The 14513-nt window shown below is 37.8% G+C and overlaps 1 long non-coding RNA gene across 1 annotated transcript; it reads left to right on the plus strand.

Moving 5' to 3' along the window:
* The first annotated feature begins 3227 nt into the window (after positions 1-3227).
* LOC127047883 (uncharacterized) lies at positions 3228-9707 on the plus strand. Its single transcript, XR_007773511.1, has 3 exons — positions 3228-3334; positions 8731-8793; positions 9619-9707. It is a non-coding gene; the product is annotated as an uncharacterized LOC127047883 (long non-coding RNA).
* The last annotated feature ends 4806 nt before the right edge of the window (positions 9708-14513 follow it).

Raw genomic sequence — 14513 nt, forward strand, 5'->3', positions numbered from 1 at the left:
TTTTCCTTCCAGTCTAAATGTATTGGGTGTGCATTGCTGGGTTTATTATCTGTTATATCTCTTGTTGCTCTAAAAATATGCTTTTCATTTACAGTAAGAATTCAAATCAAGAGTAAAATTGTAACATTCACTGTTAGTAAAATATGAATCATATAGAAAATACTAGACAAATACTAGATTTAAGCTAATGTTCCCCATAATTTTAGTTGCCACTGAGCATTGGTTGACAGAGCCACAAATTATTTTTCCTTTCCTATGATTAATTGTTTGCTGGAGAAGGCTTGAGCATTGCCAGATGGAAAATAAGCAAAAAGTTACAGCTCTGATTTTATATAACTAACATAATATGAATTTGTGCGTCCGGAAGAGTTTTTGATCAGTATGTTTACAGCAATCTTTAGATGGTGCCACTTGCTAATGATCAAAACTCATAATCTATAGAATTAACAAAGACGAGGCTCCCTTAGTCTTAATAGAAATTATAGAATCCTAGAAAGTTTAACACTGAAATTAAAGAAAAGTTCTATGGAGTTTCAAACATATCTCTTTTGTTCTTTTTCAGCCAAACTCCATCTAAGATATTATTTTGACAGCTTAGTAGTATTAATTAACTGACCAAGGTAGAATACCGATTACAAATATGCTATTTGTATGGGAAACATGTTTTTTCATTTCTATTCTATCATTCCCCTCACCCCCTCTTTTAATTTTTTCAAAAAAATAGATCAGAACATATCATTAGCCATGCTTCTTAGTGAGCCTGACTTTTCTCAAGAAATTTACATCTTTCTCTCACTTTCTGTTAAGGTTTCTTACCCTGTTTTCTCACCTAAAGAATTATAATGAGGTAGAGTGAATGAGATCTATGGGGAAAGCAATGGACCTAGAGACTAAAGGTAAAAGGATGATTGATGGTATAAAATTACCATAAAAGTACAATCAGGATCAGATTTTAAAATGAATTTTTAAGCAACCTAAGAGATACTCTTTGATTTGTAGTCTGGTGGAATGGATAATGTCTCATTCAGTAGATAAAGTTTCTCACTGTGTGACTTGCGCTTTTTCTGATCTTTCTGACTGGGAGTAAAATGGAACCAAAGCCTAAAGTGGTTTTTAATGCTGAAAATATCAAACACAATGTTCTTAGTGTCAAAACCTGGGCACAGCAGGTGAGGAAAGAAAAACAAATCTAAGAAAATTATAGTGTTGATATTATTGTATCAAATAAAGATGCTGTCCTCTCTTCCAGGCTCCCTCTTGAGCTATATAAAAGGTATCTTAAACTATAATTGAGGAAAGGGTCAGGTCTTCATGTTGATATGCAAGAACAAAAAATCTTTAAATAAAACTTAGGATTTAAGTATGTGTGCATTTGTAAAGAGGCATTGTAAAATCCACTGAAAAAATATTCAAGCACATGTCAGATACTAAAATGTTATTTGTTATACATTTTAAACAAAACATTAAATTAAATATAGTACTATGTACTCTATTACAATAAACTAGGAATTTCTATACTCCTTCTGCATTCAGTAGCTCAGTGAAAATGACATTTAGTAGGTATCCAAAAGTGTGAACTATTTTATGAAACTATTGCCTGCCATATGTTCATATATTACTGTATATGCACACTTACGTAAAACTGCATCAGATATTACAGTAATGTAGACAATTTTAAATTTTAAATTAATCATTCTTAATTTGGTACCTCTATATCATGCAAAATATTAGTTCTTTAGCACGTGTTAATCTTACACTTGGAAATAATTTATGTTGTTGAGCTTTACTGAGATAGCAGTCTATTAAAAAGGAGTTTTATACTGTGAATTCATGGATTTTCTTTCTACTATTTTATATAATTTGATGTAGAGAGAGTTTAAACAAAGATAATGGATTTTAATATGGTAATTTCTTGCCTTATTTTTTTAAAAGAAAAATACTATTTACAATTCATTTAATTGATTTCCAGTAGCAAGGAAAAATAAGTACACTATTTCCATTATAACTTGAGAGGATTCTATTTATTATTTGGAGTTTTGTTATTTGAGCTTTGTATCATAATATTAAAATTATAGTCAATATTTAAATTAGCTTAACATTAAAAAAATCTTTAAAATTTCCAACAGTTGCTTCTTTTGACAGTTTTCATTTCCCCCCATCTACTGACAGTTCCCATAATGACTTTAATCATACAGTCTGGCAATGGAGCAGGTTACTGAAAGGCAACAAACTCACTGGTCAATGTCGGTGTCACTTTTCTGGGAGCAGGACTATTTGAGCATCAAGGAACTAATTCCATCAGCCTGCTGGAAAACTGTTAAGTGCATTAACTCCTTGTCAATCACATTTTTAGCATGCTGGCCAAATTATTATTATTTGGCTCAAGACATTCTACTGAATCTTGTTTGTATGGTATTCTTATCTGTGTACCTTATATGACTAATGATGATTGTTTATGGAGAGGTCCCTGTCCAATTATTTTTGAAGGAACACAAGAATGCAGAATGACTGGAAGCATCAGGTTTTTGCCAGAGAATGCCTCAGGTAAGAGGAGAATGGCTAGAGGCTATAAGGAATCACAAGAGACAAGTCAGAGTTGTAAATTGGGAAACTGACATATCTCATCTAATATACTTGCTAACTAGGCCTTTAAAAACCTTGACATTTAACTAAGTTTGTGGAAAAGTTATGGATTTTTGTCCTTTCCTATTGGCTATAACTCATTAATATGGTGAACGGATGTGTTTATAATCATTACCAACATCAGCATACTAACATATGAGACCCCATTTAGAGATGCAGTTAAGCACCTAACAACTGAGCAGTTCTTTATGTAGGCTGTGCATTTTTCAAAGTCAAGTCAGTCAAAAATGATATTGCAAGTTATTTACCCTTTTGATACTTCAGTGTATGGAATGACATGAAAGAATCCCCTTATTCAGCTGAGGCATTTAAATAATGCTTTGGAAGTCATGGCCTGCTTGGAAACAGACTGGAATCTTACCTGAAATAAACAGAAGTTTCTGATTTTTTTCAAAGTATAAAAACAAGCTTTATAGTAAATTCTACCAGATTAATTCAGTCCGATTTAGAAACTTTAGTGATCTATGGCAAAATCAACTTTGTCGCTACACACTGATGTGTTAAAGGTCGGTTTTACTGTGTGAGTTAAAACTGAGGCCTGATTCTAATCTTATTCACACAGGTTTTATGTGGGTGATACTCCACTAAGTCCTGTGAAAGGAGAATTAAGTGAAATAATTCCTCAAAATGCAACAAAAGAGAAGAAGCTTAATGTGATATGAAAAGCCTGAGGATGAGTGCAAACAAAAAGGTAGAGGGAAGCATTTATAGCACAAGTATAATGACTAAAATGCTTTTACATTTTTTGCTTAAGTTTTGCTGTTATGTAAACAGTTCATTTAAAATGGTGTGATGTTTGAGGAAGATTTTTATATCTAGGGAATCTATATAAATATTCCAAAAAGGCAGCAGAGAGAATGAGGAACAAACTATTCAGTGAGGAAGAAGCTATTTAGGTAAGTCTTTCCCAAGGTTACAGGCTAAAATTCAATGAGAAATGGCTTTTAGATAACTACTTTCTGTTATTTTCAAATGCAAGGGAATCTTGCCAATTCTTTTAAATAACCTGCACACCACTTATTTGAAACAAAAATCCTACTTTGGTCTCAATTTACTTCTCAGCAACTAATAGCACAATGTCTATGTTAATTCTCCTATTACTAAGAATTCATTAGTTCCATTGAATTGTACCTTAGAACATTATTAAATTATACCATGATGTCTTGTAGTTGGAGCAACCATGACTGTTTTAGTGAAGGTTGTATAACGGTTTCCATTCTAATCTTATTTTCAGTAGCTCTTAACTTTCTGAAGCTTCCAGATGTCAGACTAAAATTTTCTTACTTTAGGTATCTGTCTGATGGAAATGGTTTTTGGAAAGTTTGAGCAAATATGGTTTCACCAATTTTGAATATATGTGAACAAAACTATAGTCCAGTATAAAAATTATTCCTTTATCTTCTGTGCATTTCTGCAGCCAAAACAGTTGGGATTGAAAGAAGAAGTCTGGCATAAAAGCACTTGAGGAAAAATGCCTTTGAGTATTCCAGAGAAAAGTGATTTTGATTTAATCCCACTATGAGCTTTTGAAAATCTCAACCCAAGAATATATAGTATATTTTGAATCAATTTTTTTTTTGAAAATTACGCACCATCAACAATTAAAGAAGGCTGCAGTGCAAGTGTCTTAGTGTATTTGAATAGTACAATTCATTTTTTAAAATCATGAAAAGTTTAGAGGAACCATATCGGCAATATTTCAATACTTCCACTTTTACCTTGCAAAGTGTGTATCATCACTCCCTAGATTTTTGCATTTTGAAAAGGTCCTTAAGTCTTAGCTGTTTTTCACTTCAGTATAGTCTTCACTGTGCAGCTAAGTTAGACAGAAATATTTGCAGTGCAGCCTTGAAGTGGTTGCTAATGTTTAATAATTATATAGCATATTTTGGCTGGCCATGACCTTATAAAGAGCAGGATTAGTCTATTTAGGACTAAGCTGAGCTGGGCAATGGCGAAGTACGTATGTACTAAAATGCAATTATCAAGTTCCCTTAAGTCTAGGCTCCTCTTTCAAATGCTTCTCCACAGCTCCGCTCACCTAGTAATTCATTTATACAGTCTTTCAATGGGCTCATGTTCAGGTGATATTAATATTTCTTTCATTACACTTTAGGATATTACCTAGTCAATTAAAAAAAATTATTCAAGCCCCCGCCACCAGACATTTCCTCTAGGAAATTGAAATAAAAAAGCCTGACATTCCAAATTGTTGCTTCCTCCGTCATCAACTGAGGAATGTAGGAAAAAAATAATTTATTTTTCAATAAAATCACAGGATAAACATCTGTCTGCATGAGCAGATTGAATAATACCTTACATTTTTTGAGAACATTAGCCTGATACAAATCCAATTTTGTATTCAAGCAAATACGCCTGTGCTCTTTAATTTTCACTTTCCACAAGTATTCTAGCAAGCAGGTTTGCTGGCAGGAACATTCACAGAACTAACAAATGCATAAATGTCAGTAGTGGAAATCTCACTACAAGTTATTCCCATCCAGTGAAAGAATGGAAAGAGTACAAAGTAGGGTGACCAGACAGCAAGTGTGAAATATCGGGACACAGAGTGTGGGGGCGGGGAGGGGGGTAACAGGAGCCTATATAAGAAAAAGCCCCACAAATCAGGACTGTCCCTATAAAATTGAGACATCTGGTCACCCTAGTTACAAAGTGATCTACTTGTTCATAGGAGAGTGGTCAGCACAACTCAAATTTCAATGAACTGCTTGCAGACAATTTGCAGGCCAAGAATTATTAAAATAAATTTGATAAAAAGTTTAAAATAATGCATACATATGAGAAAATTGTAAACTACTCGTGAACATTACACAACGAGAAAAACAAGCTGATTTAATTTAAATTTGTGAAATATTTGCTACCAACTATTTGCTCAGATGACTATGTCAACAGCAGTAACCACAAACAGTAAACAATAGTGCACACAAACAATGAGGAGGCACGGTAAAACATATTTAACAATAAACCCACACCTCTACTCAGCAGGTTAATACAAAAACCTGCTCCCTGGAATGAAGGAAAGTCGTATCAGTAGGTAGTACCATTAGTACATGTTTCAAAGCAGTCTTTCTGTGGGGAACCTGGGATAAAACTGCTATTTATATCCTCAGTTCATTGGCTGCTCATGACTCATTAACTCTGAGCAAGACAACACTCATGTCTCATCAAGACAAATTCAAGGTCTGGGGGCTGGCAACAGAAGGTGGGGAATTGGAAAGGAAGATGGGAAGCATGGAGAAGCTCTCCCTCCTCTGATTTCCATCAGCCACTACCAGGGAAATGGATGCTTTCTCACTGCATGGGATGGCAACAGTTGTTACAGTGGAGACCAGAGAGATATACTTGCCCTTCCCGCTGAACACAGTAGCTGCTGTGTGCGCGTGCCCATGCATTAGGTGGGAAAAAAAGCTATTTCCATCTCTCTACGCTGAGTCACTTTTTGATTCTTCAGTGAAAATGTAGCTTCTTGAGGACAGAGCAATTCCTGTCTAAAAGGGAACCCTTCAGTAGAACCTTGCCTGGCCAGAGCCCCTGTCAGCAGGGGAAGAGTTTACAATCTGGCTCCCTAGAAAATCATTTGCTGCTGAGGACCACATTGTAGCTATAGTACCTCCACTGTTTAAAACGGGGCTACTTGAATGTATAAAGATCAGCTATTTCTAAGTGTACTTCACAAAACAATCCATGTTCATGCCGACATGTTCTTTAAAATCGCTTATGCCTTTTATTGCTGCTTTAGAGTTTATAAGGATGTCCCCTAATTTTTTTCACTCTGTTTGACCTTTTACACCAGAAGTAGCAAGACTATCAGGTTCTGACCTATTATCTATTATTTGTTAAAAGCCAACAGTATCCAGGGTTCTGAATATAATAAAAGACAAGGTTCCTACCACAAGAGATTATAATCTAAACAGTCAAGACAAACAACAGACAAAGTGGACAGCAGCATATGACTGACCAAATTCACCTCTGTATTCATACCCTATGCACTATTGTAATAATCTTTGAACAATATATGCCTTGGGAGGTATCATTTGAAAACTAATAACTTACCAGTTAACAATATCGTGGTGAAATGTGTTTGTCAAGATTATATGTAACTGAAATATGCTTACTAGATAAGTCTGGAGAGGGGGAAAAGACAATGGACAAGCTAATGCATCTAGCCAAGTGTCAAAGCTGATTGGCAATCACTTGTCAAGTAGCCATTTTTGGCAATGAAAGGGAGGCAGGAGCAGATTGATCTGCATTTGAGCAAATAATGTGGAACTTCTTTCACCATGAGACTCCATGTCTCCATCCTTACATTGGGAAGGAACTTTCTCTAGGGGTAACCCTCAGGAAAATGTATTTCAAAGGGTGACTGGACTATGAAAGGGAGAGGCAAACATATCCCAGGTGTTCTCTTACTCAAGAGGACAAAGGAGTCAGCCCTTTGACTTTGAGCAAAAAATAATCTAATGTTGTTTTTAAACTGAATTGTTTTGTAATTCCAGTTAAAGTAGCAAACTGTTCTACCTTGACCCCTTTCAGAGGCAACAGACTTCTAATATCTGAACTGTCCAGGAGAGGGCTGGACAGTTCAGAACAAACATTTTTGGGACATTTAGAGGCTGGGAGTGTGTTGAAGTCACCATGCAAGTGGTACCTAAAGCTGGTGGAAGCAAGAGTGCACTGAAGTATAGCTGGCAGGCTGCACCTACAGATACTCAGGGTATGACCTGCATGCTGTTTCTGAAGGGCCAGGTTGGAAGCAACAGCAGCAAAGCATTGTAAGGCACCCAGAGTTGCGGGGCAGATGGTAACTCAACCCCTCTATGATTTTGTGTGTGTGTGTGTGTGTGTGTGTGTGTGTGTGTGTGTGTGTGTGTGTCACTTGGCATTAATGTTCCCTTTACATTTTTTGTGAATAGAACCATAAGTGGTGTGTGAAGGCACTCTTGAAACCTTTAGGCAATTTATTGCCCTCAAATTCACATTCACCATTCCTTTGAACAGCAATAAGAGTTCTATTATGGATTAAGGACAATATATATCCATAAGTGTAAAATGTACACGCCCCCAAAACACTCTCATGCCTCCTGACTGCTAAAATTAAATTACCACCAATAAGGAGCTCAAGCTCTCTGCAATTTTTTCTCACGTATGGATGGGGAGATTCTGTGTATAAAAAGAGTAACCACAGTGTTGTTACCACTGTTACACAATTACCATAAATTTTGTACAAAGTATGTCATCTTCCTAGTGTACATGCAACATACCTCCCATGGCACATGACCAGGATGCATAATTGAATTTGGTCTGCTTTTTGGATCATTAGCTTCCCCAGTCTGGGCTGGGTACTGACAGGGAGCACGACATGAATGCTGACCCATGCCCCACAAAATATGTCATGTCAGGTATCAATAGAAAAGTGATGAATTGCTAAGTATGATTATCTTGTTTATATGCTTATCTTCTCTGTTTGTATCTGAAGTGATGAATATTGGCTATGGACTTGTAGCTTAAACATGTGTTGTATTCTTGGGTGACACCCCTCAGATAGACAGTGATATGTTGATGTCCCATTAAGACATTCCACTCTCGCATGAGCCATTGAAGTATTACATCCCACCCAGTAGGTATTCCTACAGCTACCTCAGACAGCAAGGAGCCAATGGCTACCTCCTGTGATTCAGCAAATCATGTAAGGACATGTGATATGCTCATGTGACCCTGGACTCCATCTTGGGCCAGCAACTTTCCATACACAGGTGCTGTGAGCTTTGTTTAGGACAGTACATTTCCATTCACATGGCAAAGGATATAAAATGCATCTGAGATGCCTTCATTTTGCCTCTTTCCTGCTCTAATTCTCTGGACTGTGGATTTACAACTAAAAGAAGTATCTTGAACTCTGACTGAGGACCTTCCAATTTTTTGGAAGTTACCAGAATGACTTTGCAAGCCAGCCATGTATTCAATCACTCCTACAAACCTGATATAAGGACTTTGCAGGCATTTGTATGTATATGATCTATTAACCATTTATAACTCTCGTCTTTTCTTTTATTAATACATCTTTAGTTTACTGAGGATTGGCTGACAGAGTGATATTTGGGCAAGATCTGAGATGCATATTGAACTGGGGTAAGTATCTGATCCTTTGGCATTAGGAAGAATGCCGCATAGAGTGAATTAGGTTTTCACTATATTAGATCTATTTGTCTGGATAGGAGCCAAGGGCCAGAATTCTTAAAGGGGACTGTGTTTGGCTTCTGGCTAACCAGTGTGGTACTGCAGAAGCTCTTTTGTTACTGGCTTGGTGAATCTAATTATAGAATAAACCACTTGTTTTTGGGGATTGCCTGCTCTGTTTCTTGCAGTCTTCCCTGAGTGTGGCACTCTCAGTGTGGTCCATCCGAGGTATCTAATCACAGATGGATACATTTGTTTTTCTATTTGTCCCGCATATTTGGTGACACTGTAATGCTCCCCTGTTTCTCATGTTCTTTCTTCCTTCATTTTCTGCTGTGGAGAAGGAAGCCTTATGCTTAGAGAAGGGACCAAAGACAGGTGGTTGGGGGAAGGAGCTGCTGCAGCCCTCAGGAAAACCTGCATTTATGAGGGAGCTTATCTTTCTCCCAAAAACGGGAGAAGGAAAAGGGTCTCTTTCTTCTCTCTCTACATCCTACCAGCCCTTATGGGTAGTGGGGTGTAAATTCCAAGTTGTTCTCCCCTCCTGGTTGGCTGGTATGAGTACAAAAGTATTTTGACAGAAGATTCAAGGGAAAAGAACATTTCAGCTGTGGTCTAGAATGTTTTCAGCATTTTTGATTTACTTTGTGAAGTGCCCTCATATGAATATTTATGGACCATTACCTTTTCTCTTATACATTTGTTTAAACAAACACATCCAAATTAAGAGCAAGTTTTGATCTTAATCTCAATTTTGTTGTTGGCCTTTCCCTCTAGGATGGACTAAACCAAAATTGCAGATCTGAACACCAGCAAAACTTTGGATCCAGCACCACACTTGGTTACGTCCTTTCTTGTGTCAATATTGTCTTATATCTATTTTCAAACCTGATAAACTAGCAGGACACGACAGCGCAGAAGAAAAGGATATGTAGTGATAGCAACAGTGAAGTAAAAAGAAATGTTAATTTCTGTTGTTTTACTGGGCTCTACAATTTATTGTTAAGCTCAGTAAAGTTCATAAAAAGAGTTTCCTATGAGCATCTAAGTGTTCAGGCTGGGATGGGCTGCCTGTGCCATTTTCAGATTGGTCATTCTGTTCAACATGTGTGATTAGCACTGTACATGGAACAGCTGCTGACTTCAATGGGCCCTTTAATCCTACGCATGAATGGATCCCCCTTTGTGCTTTAAACTCCAAGATTTATTTAATCAGATCTGAGACACATGCATCATGAGACACGAATAAAATAATTTTAGAGAATTTTAATAAACTAACACTTATGTATGTGTTTTATAGCAAATGCTTAAAGTTCAGCTTTCTTGTGTCATTCGTGTTTATGACAGTGAGGTAACAGAGCATACCTTTTACTGTAGGGAACAATCGTACATGGGTACGGAGATCAACAGAATGACCCAGTGGGTCTTCTCCCACGTTAAAGTTCTGTGAGTCTAGGTTTTGCTAAATGCTAATGGTTTCCTTTAGATGTGCACATACAATGGTTACTATTAAAAGGGACCGATCCTGTCCCATTTAAATCAATGGGCCTCTTGCCTAAAACTGACTGAAATAGGTTACAAATATAATCTGACCAACTTAGCCCTTTTTTCTGTTGAAAATTGATCCTAATTTATACAAACCAACTAGTTATTCACAGATAGTTTGAGGATAAATGTTGGTCTGAGGAAGAGGGAAGAGCAAAAACAGGCAGAAGTTAAACACACTTACTGTTTCCCCCCCTCCCCCAAGTACTTTGACTCACCTCTGAATTTGGCCTTGAACCTCTCAGAAAATCAATACAGTATTTCATCTTTATGAAGGTCCTTTTTGCTTTTGCTGTTTGCATTGTTTTTATACATATCTGAAACATAAAATAGGTTCTTTTAAACCTGTTTGGAGTGACTGAATTATTTAATGTGTATGTTCCTTACTGAAGGAGGCAGCGTGGCAGTATAATCCCATAGTACTGGACTAGGACTCAGAAGCTCTGGGTTCTATTCCTAGCTCTGTTGCTGGTGGATCTGGAGGAAATCACATCATCTTTCTGTGACTCAGCTTATCTATCTGTAAAATGAGGATGATAATGCTGACTTCTTTTGTAAAGCACATTGAGATCTGATGACAAGCACTACACAAGAGCTAGGTATTATTAATTACCATTATTATTATTGATTATGAAAGGAATCAGTTACTAAGAACTACATTCTGAGGTTCTTACAAGGCTGGGATCATCCTACACTGCAGTTAAACTCATGGGATGAGACTCTGAAGAAGGAAATTTCTGCAAAGATTTTCTCATGGACACTTCATGTGTCATTGGAGATAGAGGTCCCCCATACTCACAGGTTCAGATTCTCAAAGATATTTAGGCACCTAACTCCCACTGACTTTGAGGATCTGGGCCACAGCCCTTTATCTCAGTACTGCCTCTGATCTTTGACTCCTACCTACCCTGGCTCCATGGGGGGATGCACTACTAGAGATGCCCCCTTGGTGTCAATACTGGGAGATTTGCCCTGCCTCCTTGCCTATGGTCATGCAGCAAATATGTACAATCAAGATCCACTAACTCGAGACTGTGGCATATCCTGGCACCATTGAATTCACTGGCTACAGAGCCGATGAGTAGCACAAGAGCTACTATGGAAGCTCTGTGCCAAGCAAGGATCTCTCAGTGCTTTACACTGAAGGAGCAGCTCAAAGCCTCTAATAGCATGGGAAGATTGAGCCATAAATCTTTTTGACTTGTAGGTATTGGAGTATTCCTCTTCTGAATCTACCAATTAAACGCAAACTCCTATTGACTGCTTTGGGCATTGTACTAGACTTTAAGGCATCCAAGTTTCAGGACAGTCTTTTTCTTACTGTTAGTTGATGTGCAACACTTGTTTCATGATTAATATGTCCCCATATTCTGTTCATTCACCATTAACATTGGGCTGTTCCAGCTCTTTCTGTGGGGCCGCTGTAGTACATCAGGCAGCACCAGCAGTTAAGGAATCAGTTTACCCCCTGTCATAGTATAATTCCCCACTCTGAACCTTAGCGTCCAAAAGATGGGGTACAAGCATGAATTCCTCTAAGCTCAATTACCAGCTTAGTACTTGTAGCGCTGCCACCAACCAGGAATTCCAGTGCCTGGTACACTCTGGTCCCCCCAAAACCTTGCCCGGGGGCCCCCAAGACCCAGACCCTCTGGATCTTAACACAAGAAAAGTAAGCCCTTTCCCTCACCGTTGCCTCTCCCAGGCTTCTCCTCCCTGGGTTACCCTGGAAGATCACTGTGATTCAAACTCCTTGAATCTTGAAACAGAGAGGAAAATCCACCTTCCCCCCTCCTTCTCTCTTCCCCTCCCAGATTCTCCCTGAGAGACAAACTAACACCGAGAGAAATTAGCCTCTCTCTCTCTCCCCCTTCCCTCCTTTCTCTCCACCAATTCCCTGGTGACTCCAGACCCTGTCCCCTGGGGTCTCACCAGAATAAAAACAAAACAAACAAACAATCAGGTTCTTAAACAAGAAAAGCTTTTAATTAAAGAAAGAAAAAACAGTAAAAATTATCTTTGTAAATTTAAAATGGAATAGGTACAGGGTCTTTCAGCTATAGACACTGGGAATACCCTCCCAGCCTAAGTATACAAGTACAAATTAAAATCCTTTTAGCCAAATACACATTTGAACTCCTTCCAACCAAATACACATTTGCAAATAAAGAAAACAAACATAAGCCTAACTTGCTTTATCTACCTAGTACTCACTATTCTGAACTGATAAGAGCCTGTATCAGAGAGAAACCTGGTTGCACATCTGGTCCCTCTGAGCCCCCAGAGTGAACAACAACCAAACACTAACAGCACACACAAAAACTTCCCTCCCTCAAGATTTGAAAGTATCCTGTCCCCTGATTGGTCCTCTGGTCAGGTGACAGCCAGGCTCACTGATTTTGTTAACCCTTTACAGGCAAAAGAGATATGAAGTACTTCTGTTCTATTAACTCTTACTTATCTGTTTATGACACCCCCTCAATCAGTAATACTTGAATAAATATAGAATCCAGGATCACGTGAGTCAGAAAGCCATACTGAAGACAATAGGACTATCCCTAAGCTTAAGGTTATGCATGTGCTTAAATATCTTCCTGAATCAGGGCAGAATCAGGATATTAGACTAGATGAACCAGTGGTCTGATGGAAATTTATATCTGAGTCCATCTGGACAGGCAATGTACTTGATTTCATGGCTTTTATATCTTCCTCATTTTCTTTTTCAGGAACTGCCTCCTTCTAAAACTGCACATCTGGTAGTGCTATTTTAGGGGTGAGGGATGCAAGCTAAGAGATTTTTCCCACTGTCTGGGTAACAAGTATCTTGGGTGGTATTCAATTGTTTATAACCTACAACTGTGTTTGCAACCTTCAAGAGATAATAAACCAATTCTCTCCCGTACCTTTTATTGATTTTGTTTTGTTTTGTTCTAGAGTTAACCTTTATCTCTTCTGCATTCATAGCACATATCCTAATAATCTGTCACGTTAGCCTCCCTTTTCATAGAATATCTGTTTATGGACATATATCCCCTATTGCAGTAGTGGGTACAGGATTAATAAACTTCCCTTTTTCTAGAACTGTGACATCTCCAGTAGTTTCATGCCTATTTTCCTGAACTGATAATTCTTTCAACAATCTCCCTCCTTTCTCATTCCTTGCTAATAAAGCAACCAGAGAGCCACTTTAGTTGTGTCCCAAATTATATATTTAATTAAATCAAGAGTTCAAAGTACTTTAATTACTTGTGCAATTTAATTTTTTATCTGTAATTAAGTGGTTACTAAAAAGGCAGTTAAGTCTTCACAGCTTTCTCCCATTGACTATCCTTCTGTTCTGGGTTTAATTATCCCAATCTCTCTCACTGGATTTATAGATATTAAAATCCTCTCCTTTTATTTAACCCTTTCTGAATTCAGTTGCATTAGAATAAACTCCTCAAAGAACAATGATATTAGGAACCATGGATCAATCCCAGGGAACCAGTTTGCTCCCAATATCCCTCTGATTAAATTACATTTACATGTCAAGCCCTTTAAATATTTTGTTAGTTGTTTATAGGCTTTTTCATAGAGTTGTAAGCCGGTTCCTTTCCCAGTTTGCTTTATAAACACAGTTTACTCACTACGTAGAGTCCAAACTTACCCCCTTATCTGGGGTTTGACTTCTGTCAAAGTTCCTTCCCCACTCTGAACTTTAGGGTACAGATGTGGGGACCTGCATGGACACTTCTAAGCTTAATTACTAGCTTAGATCTGGTATCACTGCCACCATCCAGAATTTTCAGTGTCTGGATCACTCCCTGTCCCCCCAAAACCTTCCTCTCCCTGGGTAGCCTTGAGAGACTCCTTCACCAATTCCCTGGTGAGTCCAGATCCGATCCCCTTGGATCTAAAAACAAGGAAAAATCAATCAGGTATTAAGAAAAAGGCTTTTAATTAAAGAAAGGAAAGGTAAAAGAAAACCCTCTGGGAGAGATTAGCATACCAGCTACTCTCACAGACAACAGATTCAAAACACAGAGGATGTTCCCCTGGGCACAATTGAGTTACACAAAAAAAAAAAAAATACCCAATTTGATTCTACCTCTAATTGCATAAGACAGGTTACAAAGAAATAAACATAA

The sequence above is a fragment of the Gopherus flavomarginatus genome, chromosome 3 (assembly GCF_025201925.1).
Source record: "Gopherus flavomarginatus isolate rGopFla2 chromosome 3, rGopFla2.mat.asm, whole genome shotgun sequence".
In the NCBI taxonomy this organism is placed as follows: Eukaryota; Metazoa; Chordata; order Testudines; family Testudinidae; genus Gopherus; species Gopherus flavomarginatus.